The sequence below is a fragment of the Haemaphysalis longicornis genome, unplaced genomic scaffold (assembly GCF_048455015.1).
Source record: "Haemaphysalis longicornis isolate Haplotype H1 unplaced genomic scaffold, Haemaphysalis longicornis Haplotype H1 scaffold_2, whole genome shotgun sequence".
NCBI classification, from domain to species: domain Eukaryota; kingdom Metazoa; phylum Arthropoda; class Arachnida; order Ixodida; family Ixodidae; genus Haemaphysalis; species Haemaphysalis longicornis.
Window position 1 is genome coordinate 133028551 of NW_027526295.1, and position 10355 is coordinate 133038905.

Below are 10355 nucleotides of genomic sequence, written 5' to 3' on the forward strand. Positions count from 1 at the left end.
GGAAAAAAAAGTCTACCGCATGCAAAACTGTGATGCGTGTGCGTCTCTCCTGCCTTTCGGCTTTGTTCGCTGCACTCATAATTGGAGAATATGACAAATTAACTTGCCCAAGCAACAAAGATTGCAATAGAAAAATATTGCAATGATCCCATAACAAAACCCTAAACTACATCGCAAACCTAGACGCCCAAACACGCTAGTAATATTACAACAACGAGAACAACAACAATTACACTAATAATAAATAAATAAATAAATAAATAAATAAATAAATAAATAAATAAATAAATAAATAAATAAATAAATAAATAAATAAATAAATAAATAAATACAGCTGTTTATTAAAGTGTCCAGGTACAGCCATAGCCCTTGTTCTGGCGCTCTTAAAAAAAGAAAGGCAACGACACACAAATACATCCCCATATGAGAAAACACAAAATACACGCGCATAAAATAAAACTGAAACAAAAAAACTCAACGTCGCCTAAACAAAAACAATGATTTCGGTACACTAAAGCTGGGAGAAGCGCAAAACGATCAAACACAGTATTAATAAAAATTTGACAAAGCAAACGGCTAGATATACATACACAGGCACAGTAAAATGAACGCGAGCAAGAAAAATGGAAATGGGGCAAGGAGGATAGATGGGCGAAACCAAGTCAGGCTGTGACAGTAGTCACATGATTAGACACGAATGACCGAAGCGGTGTATGGAACAGGTTAATGCTATGCGAGTACAGTTGTATGTTTCCTGAAAACCGAACAAAAGCAGAATTGTCTCGATTGCATGTGTCACGAGTACGAAGTATAGGGACCTTCCGGGTTAGTTTGGACAGTACTCTAAGATTTACGTTTCAAAGAGGTCCAAACAAAAGATAATCTTATGAATAAGTTTAAGTAGAAAAATGAGGCGAGCTTTCATTCGACTTGGCCTCAAACGTTGGAGAGGATTCGAAATAAAGAATAAATCAGAACCGTTATCACTGAGGCAACAGAAACGATGTTTGTAGATAGTGTTGCATTCGGGCAGGCGTCCCCCAGCCGAGCTCCGTCGCTTCCAGCATGCGAGTGGTAGCGTGGTGAAGCGAGCAGCCAGCAAATATACCTGCCTTGCAGATGGCGACAAGAAGCCAAAGGCATAGTTAACTTGTTTACTGCTTGGCGAGAGATCAGTTTAAGCAAAACAAGAACAATGCGCCGACGGGCGAGGTTACAGTACAGGACTCGAGCAGAGTGACAGCATTGGTTCGCTGTTCAAACAGGAATGAACTTCAGCGCTTAGGGGCTCTTGTTTATTCCCAAAGCGCTAACGGTCAAACAAACGTTCACTCTGGTTTTTGCACACGACGCGACATGATACAGACACAGACAACGCTCTTTCCAGAGTTTGTGAAGGGTCGGTAGTGGTGACGCACGCTGAGCCCGACAGAAGAGAGAGAATGTCTCCGCAACGGTGTGCACACGTCGCGTTGCCGCCGCCAAAGTTCAAATCACGCAGTCAGCGAATCGACAGCGATCCGGCCTTTTCCAGGCAATACTGCGGCTTGTTGGGGTATGTTTTCTGTTGCTGCAAGCCTGAGTCTCCGACGGAGGCATCCACTCGAAATGCGCACGTAGTGGTGGCTCCGCCCCACAAAGCACAAAAGCGCTGCACGAAGCCCATAGCAGATCGGCGAGCTGATTCGTAACACCTTCTCCACGCGGGGGGGGGGGGGGGGCGCTGCGAGCGGTCGCCGAGTGCGGACGTGTCTCACTTCGGCTCCGTGCAAATGCCGCTTTTTATCGCGGAAGAAATTCGCCCAGTCTTCTGAAAGTGTGAGTACTTTCTCAGTTCAATCGCCGGCACCGCCCGGTGAAAGAATCTTGGAATTCCAACCATTTTTCGGCACTTTACGCCAGTTTTAACGATCGACGTGGCCGAGCGGCAGCTAACCCAAACGGATCGGCGGCTAGGCCTGACGACGGCTTCGGCCGCCGCGGCGGCGACCACCCCTTGCGCCGGCTCCGCCGAGCGCGGGGACGCGTCTACGATGAAGAACGTGTCGGCGGAAACGCCGGAAGATCTTCAGGCAGCGATGGAAGTGAACGTGTCGGACGAAATTGGTGACTACGAGGGCCGGGATTCCGGCCGCATGACCGTTCGAGTGCGGGGATCGTCGATCGGCGGAGCCGCCTCAACGAGCGGCGAAGAAGAAGAGCACGCGGGCTGGATAGTAGCCACGCGGCGAGGAAGAAAGACCGAAAAGGAGACAACGATTGGGGACGTGTCGTCGGAGCACCAACGACAGCAGCTACATCGTCCTCGTTCTCCCGGGAAGCGTCCACAATTGACTCGTACGCAGATCAAGCAGAGAGTCAACATCAAGATGGCGAGAGCGGCGCGCATGCCTAGCCTACCCGCTAACGATCACCGTATTATAGTGCGGCCGCGATGCGGCTTTGCCATCGGGAGACAAGACCTCCTAGAATTTGTGGCGGCCATGGCAGCGTCGGCTCGGATACCGTTAGACGCAACGCTGGAAGATACAGTTTGTCCAAACATCGGACAGAACATCGTAGTCATCAGCACACCGAGCCGAGAAAGGGCGGACAAGTACGACAAGGTCAGAGCTATCACCTTGAAGGGCACCAAATGTGAAGGCTTTGCGTATCGCGCGGCTCCTAACGATACCGTAAAGGGAATCATAAGAGAGTTATAGCAGATCGGAAAAACGGTTCCGGTACGGTAACGTCTACCGTCTGGACGCCACCGCGCATGCGCAGAACCCTACCGTATACCGGAGCGACTTGGCCGCGCGGTACCGAGACATACCGCGTCCGTCGTTCGGAAGCGGGAGGCCGCTTTGGAAGAGTTCAAGATACGTACGATTGGCTCACGCCTAGTCGAACGGATTGTAAATATGAGATCGTTTAAGAAAAATGAGGTTGCAGCAAGTGAAATCCACGCGATTCTGACAGCTCAAGCAGCAAGCGAAACATGGTCCCGGCCCAACTGGCGTGGCTTGTGTCGTCGAACGACGCATGTCCGATAGCTTCTTTTAGGTTAAATAAAGGCGATACGGCTACTTAACTAGTATTAACAGCAACATGGGGCCCGTCTACAAATCGGCGAGTGAGGAACAGGCGGTATTAGTGCGAGGGACTCTCAAACACAACGAAAAACTAGAAACAGCCAGCCGTATGTACTGAGCTTGACCTACTGGCGCCATCTATTGAAATGGCGTAGAATTAAAATGCCGCTCCATGTTCACGCAGTCGCAGTTCGAATCTCCGTAGGGGGGTTGGATGTTTTTTTTTTTTCTAATACTGTCTATAGCGCTTTTGAGAACTGAAAACTAATATTTCAGCACAGGAAGCGCCACAGACTCACGAAAAATTGCCAAACGACGTACAACACAAGTCGCTCCCATTCACGGTAGCATGGCCGGTAGTTACGGTCTGCTATAACTCTAAAAACGAGCCTTCCCGGTACGGTCCCGTAGCGGCTACCGTGTACCGTACCGGAACCGTTTTTCCGATCTGCTATAACTCTCTATATACAACATCCCGCTTGCGTACACACAGGCGGACATCAACGCGTGCCTCATCGGTGAGCGCAACCCAACCATCCTTACCGCGCACCGAATGGGGGAGACTACGTCGGTCTTGGTGCTCTTTGAAGGACAAGTGGTACCTCAACACATCAAATTTGCCAGCCTCATTGTGAGATGCAAGATATATAAGCAACACAGACAGGTCTGCCGGCAATGCGGGGAGGTTGGACATCGAAAAGATGTATGCCCCCGGCCGGACAAGAACGTTTGCTTCGCGTGCGGGCAGCAGAACCCCCCGGAAGATCACGAAACAGTTTGCAAACCGAGCTGCAAGTTGTGTGGCGGCCCCCACCCGTCGGGCACGGGCAAATGCCGTAACAAGTACAAGACCCCCTTCCTCGTCCGACAACGCAAGATGGCGGCGAACGGATCAGAGAAACACAAAGGCCACGTCGGCACGGTCAGTTTTGGCGGGAAAGAGGACTTCCCACAGCTGCAGCGCGTCGAGAAGGAGAACAATGGAGGGACACGCCAGCGCTCGCTCAGCCGCAACAACAGAAGCAAAAGCAGAGAACGAAGCAAAGAGCGGAAACGTAGTCATTCGAATAACCGCATGACGTGGGCGAAAATGGCTGCGCGCAGGAACGCCCCGCCGCCCGGCCACAGCCCACTTGCGGAAGGGGGCCGGCTAAGAGGAATGAGAGATAAATCCACTCGCTCACAGAGAGGAGAAGGAAATAACGAGGTCGCTGCGCTACGAGAAGTGATAGCTCAGTTACAGGAAACGATCAAGGAACAAAAGAAAATAATTGACCAACTCATGAAGATGCAGCCGCCGCCGCAACAATCACAATTGACGTGGCAGCTGGGTAACGTTCCGCGAACCCCCGCCTTCGCACCGGCGGGCGATCGCGATGCAGCGCCATCACAGCCGCCAATCAAGATGAGAAAACGGACCGGCACGGTAGAAGCCGGCAACGAGGAGGGCATGGTGGAAGAGCCGCCCAAGGAGGACACTGGAAACAGCACCGCCGAAATTTTCAACACCGACGAGTGCCGACTCACGCCGGATGATGCGGAGATCAACTACGGTGTCCGCATCCACAAGCTCAGCAAGCGCATAAACAAGCAAGCTGGACAGATCAAAGTACTAGGCGAAAAGATCGTTAACATAGAGCAGACTACGACCAGCATGAAGAGGGACATCGTGGACCTCAAACAATTCATAACTAAACAACTCGGAACCCTCGGCGGGAAACAACACGAGACTACACAGGCATTCAACGATGGCCCGTAAAAAGACCTGTATACGTATTTGGCACTGGAACGCAAATGGACTCCGGTGCCGCAAAGCCCTTCTACAACAGGTCGTTAGCACCATGACGGACCCCCCGGAGGTCATTCTTATACAAGAAACACACATGGAGGATCTCCCCAAACTATTGGGGTACCGCACTCACTTCTCACCCCCAAGTACTCGTACGCAAGGAAAGGGAGCGGCGCAGGGGGTCTGCACGTTCATACGCAAGGGCATCACTTTCATGCCACTCGATCCGCCGCACAATGGCTCGACGGCGCTCGAAACCTGCGCTACGGAGGTGGTGCTGGGAAAGCGTCAGCGTCACTCCCTCACTCTCGTCAATGTATACAGCAACCCGCAGCACGGGAGCCAGCGATTCAAGACTCTCTTCCAGAGAGTTCAGCAGCTTGTTCCGGGCGCACCTTGTGTCGTGGGAGGTGATTTCAACTCTGCTCACAAGGAACTAGGATATCCACGCACGACAGCCAAGGGAAGGAACCTTCTGGAAGAGGCCGAGGCAGCGGGCTTCACCCTTCATACACTCTAATCCTGGTAACCCATAATGTAACTTCTAAAGGGATGTAACCTGTAAAATAAAGGTTACAATGGATCCATTTTGATGTTTTCTTTATCCCAGTCCATTCTAAGGGTTACAAGCGTGAAGTTAAAAGCGGTTTATAGGTTACATGAATGATTTATAGGTTACATCAACAAAATCTGACATGTAACCTTTACGTTGTAACCTATAAAACGTCCTGTAACCTATAAGAGATGCTCGTCGCGCCTTCTCCCCAGACGGCCGTTGATTTCTCTGTTGCATGACGGGATATAGAGAAATGGCGGCGCCCGCAGTCCCGGTGGCCGCGTTTTCGCGCCCCTCGAGCCTTTTTACCGCTGTGATACCCCTACAATGAAGCGAGGATTGCTGTTACAAGACTTATTTGTCGGCTTTGTGTCGCGGAGGCTGCGGCGAGCCCATTTGTGACTGGCAACGCTACACGGCCCGTTCTTCTACGACCAGCGTCAAGTTCGCATGTTGGACCAATGCCCCGGCGCCAGTGAAAGCGAACTCGGTGAGTATATTCCCGTAACGGTTTCCGTGTTTTCATTGGATGTATCTTTTCGCTGGAGGCTTTTCAATTTGAAATTGCAGCATTCGAGAGGGATTTTCGTTACCCGACTGGTTGCTTCGCTGGACGTTTTCTGTTGCCCGCGACGGCAATTGAATGAAATCGCGGGCTTACGTTCGTTGCGTCAGACTAGAGCGGACGATCCTGAAAGCCCGTAAATTATTACAGATAACGCCGCTCGTGACCTGCTTTCTGCTCTGCGTGTCTTCGTCATGTGTTGAGCGTTTTGTTTACGCTGTTGGCTGCATCGGGCGCACTTGACGAGTTATTGACCCATGTAATTGTCAGGTAGCTCTGCTTGAATATTTGAATTTTTTCCCAATAAAGTCTTATATTATCGTACTATTCTCTGGGTATTATCATTTTGTTTCAGCCATCGGGAAATATTCATTTTTCTCGCTGCATATATTCGGAATGGTGCCTAGTTTATTGGCCTTGTAGTAATATATCCGATAAACACAAGGTGTGTGCGGCAGAAAAGTAGTCCACTAAATGCTGCCCGAAATTTTTCCTTGAGTGGGTAAATTTGGTGTTAGTCATTTTGAGGTAGCGGGGTATTTTCACCATGTTTAGTGGGTTTATTATTCCCATTCGCACAAATCAGTCCTTCATTTATTCGCGTGGTATTGCAGGGCAAATGGTTGTCTCGCGTGATACTAGTGTAGTGCAGTAAAGTGACTTTACAGAATGGTCGTATGTATGAGCCAGCATGCAGGCTGCTCGATTGTTGTTGTTTTTTGATGATACAGAAATTGTGACGAATTACACAGAGACAAGTGCAGGTGTGAAAATGGGTGCTGCACCCTCGTCGGTTACTGGCTGTTCGAAAAGTGTGGTTGCATCTGGCTACCTATGCTATATCTTATGAGCACTACTATTTTTCTTGCAGGCAGTGTTCCTTGAGCAGACAACCAGGACTTCTCTGCGTATGACACAAGTTGAAATGAAGTCTGATTTCCGTGGAAACAACGGTATAAAAATGCAATAACTAAAACTCATTCATTCAAATATTCTTTGTAAAGATGGCACCCAGGCCTGCACAGACAAAAGTAGGATTCTCTTGTAAAAATGCGAGGCCTTACTTCAAGTGTTATGATGTTATATTTCGTATCTTATTTTGCCTCATGCTTACTGACTCTTTCTATCAGTTCGTTACTACATGAACTTTATGAATTCACATAACGATTTTCTCAGCATGGAGCTTTGTAGTTTTTCAGCAACTCTACCTATTCTATAAGGTGCGTGGTTTTGCAGAGCCAACAAGAAGAACTCTTTTTCCAAAAGAGCTCTTTAAGAAAGCTCTAGTTGTTAGTGAGGGCTTGTGCTGTGTTCTTCTCTTCGTCTTGTCAAGTTTGAGGTGTTCTTTCATTATGAATGTATACCAACTGCCCAGCTCTAAAGCCTATTACATTTTAACCCAAATAACCCTTTGAGTCATTACAGGTACAGACCTCCCGGGAATGCCACTTGAAGATCGCTGCAAATTCTAGATGTATCCTCTCCCACAACACATTTGGACGGAGAAAAAATGTAAGTTGCCGATTCCTTTTTACGAATAGCCGAGGAAGAAATCACCGGTAGAAGAACACCTTACTGAAATGAAAAACGTTTTGGCTTCCACGTGGGATCCTCGTTCAAAATGAAACTGCCAGTACAAGGGGGGGGGGGGGAGATGTTTAAGTACAGCCAAAAATGTGACACAGATAGCGTCAGCATCGTGAAAGCACGTTTCCTGGGTTTAGTGCGACGTTCGCTCTGTTGCGTGTACTAGTGATTCCACATGAAGGCACGGAAATGTTTTTGCTTTCTCTTTTGCAAACGTATGTAAGTTTATCTCGTAGCCCAAAGTTTCTGCCTGTTCTGGGTGAGCATGCAGAAACATTTTGCGAGATAAACAGGAACACGGCACGATTAAAATTTGGGAAGGTTGGCCGGTATGACTATTGTGGCTTCGCGTTGTTCTGAACAATGCGGCCAAATCACTCTGTGTAACGATTACTGAAATGATCTGAAATTATTTGAAAGGCCGTAAATAACTCTTTCTCTGGTGTGGCCTTTCATTTCATTCTCTGGTCTCCGTCTTCATTTCCGTGCAATATATTTTTCGTACTTCACATGCCTGTGGTTTGGTGTGAGGGGCTTATGGTTGCACTGGATTTTGTTCTTTTTCTGAAATTTTCTGTAGATGGCTCTTCAAGGTGGGGAAATCCAAGTGACGGCCCCTCACATATATACCTCCATCTGCGGCAGCAGGGAACAAGTCATTCAGATGACCTCGGGGAAATCTTCAGCGTGCCCTGATTTTGTGCCTGCTTGTGTACTACTTAAATTGCGAAGCTTATCTCTGAATTTTTCCAAGTGCCTTTTTTCATGCAGGAAATTATAGATCCCATTTAAAGTTTGTCCAAAAGATATAGATTGCAATCGGCCTAGAAACTTGTTAGTGCTGCATAAAAAACGATAACTTGGCGTGGGAATCACAACTCAGGTGGAACTGTAGAGAGGAACCTAAGAGGGAAGTGTAAAGATGGATTCGTAAAGACAAGTGAATTCCAAGTGTAATATTAGACTCTGAGTGAATCAGAGAATGCAGGGAACATAGCCATAAACACTGCTTTGTATGAAACAGTGAATTTGTAATAAATGTTCTTTCTACTTTCCCACATTCTGCGTTTTTTCTGTGGGGAACCATGACAATAACGCCGTACTGGGAAAGTGCACCTCTGAGAACCATCTTATAAATGTAGCTCAAACTAGAATTCGTCTGAAATTGTTCAATTGCAGTACCAAAAAATTCGAAATACTTTGCATACATCCGTGCAAATATTGAGGTAAATAATCTGTATATTTGGCCATGTTTGTGAAGCTGTTCACGCAGCATTTATTAAATAGGTTTAATAAGGATATATGAATAAACCGAGTTTTACCTGGAAGTCTAAAGCAATATAGGAAACAACCAGTTCGGCCAGGAATCCGCACTCGTCTAATACTCATTAAGGAACGATAATTACATTGGGGTGGTTCGCAGCTTTGCTTTTAAATAAATAGCCCACAGGTGTTTTATAATAATAAATGTGAATGTTCAAAACTACTGATGTCAAACGTCTTAAAATGTGATCCTGTGAAATGCGCAAATATGTGTGCATGTACTGCAATTCTCTTTTGATAATCATAGCCTAAGTTGTCAGACAAGAATTTTTGGCTTAAGGCTATGTTATCATAACTTTGGCGTCCTTTTGGCGTATGCTATCAAGTGCATGTTTCCACTAAAGCTTGGTTTCACTAAAGCCTAATGTTGTTTAACTAAAGCTAAAATTAATGCCCGCAATTTACTAAAAGACCTATCATGCATGTTTGATACTGGTTTCTTAAACGGCACAAAGCTGATGCAAACATCAAATTTAGTTATGCCTGTTGTGAGACCTAATCCTTGCCAATACTCAAAGATTTTTGGGTGACAAACTTGGTAACGATTATCGAACAGGTAATGCAATGCATATATATTGAGACAACATTTTCAAGCTTTTTAGAACAGCAATTTTAGGAATTATAAAAGTAACGTCTCCTTTAGCCCCAGCCGTGTGGCCGGCAGTTTGTTCAAGGGAAGAACAAAAGACACCCGACGCAAAAGTTTAGACGGCGCAATGGACAGCATGGTCGCACATATCGTCTTCCACTAACGCGATATTTGTTTACCACGCGGGAAATGCGCCTTCGGGGCGTCGCCACTGCGGCGCCGGCGAAAGCGCGCCTGGCGTGCAACATGACACCTTCCAGGTGTGTGGCCTTGGACGGCGGTAGATGTAACTTATATAAAGGTATACATGCTGAAAGGGGAAAAGTAACCCATAACTGAGTAACCCTTACGTGTATACGTATATAAGGGTTACGAAGATATAGGTTACATTTGTACCTTATAAATTATAGGTTACAAAAATTCGAAAATGTATACCTCTATTAAGGGTTACCCAGCTTAGAGTGTACAGATGCCAAGCAACCCTCAAGAATCGGCACGTCCACAGTGCGCGACACGACCCCGGACCTCATCTTCACGAACGCGCCAAGCGAGGGTCCGGTAAGCTGGAGAAACACTGGTATGAACTTAGGGAGCGATCACTACATAATAGAAATCACGCTGGAACTCGGTGTTGAGGGCGCTAACACTCCCTTGCGCGTGCACAAGCTCGCGGATTGGGCAGCCTTCCGCAGGCAAAGCACCTGCACCGTCATTGAAGATATCGAGGAATGGGCACACAACATAAATAAAGCGGTCCAGGACGCGAGCACGGAGGTCAGAACTGAGGACACCGTTCCTACAATGGACCCTCATTTGGCCCACATGATCGAAGCGCGAAGGTCCCTTCAGCGTCGATGGAGGAGGAATAGAAC

General features: G+C 47.5%; 1 long non-coding RNA gene across 1 annotated transcript; it reads left to right on the plus strand.

The window, feature by feature from the left end:
- The first annotated feature begins 5687 nt into the window (after positions 1-5687).
- On the plus strand, positions 5688-8623 carry LOC144167386 (uncharacterized). The gene is made up of 4 exons (XR_013321980.1): positions 5688-5909; positions 6856-6937; positions 7410-7496; positions 8152-8623. It is a non-coding gene; the product is annotated as an uncharacterized LOC144167386 (long non-coding RNA).
- The last annotated feature ends 1732 nt before the right edge of the window (positions 8624-10355 follow it).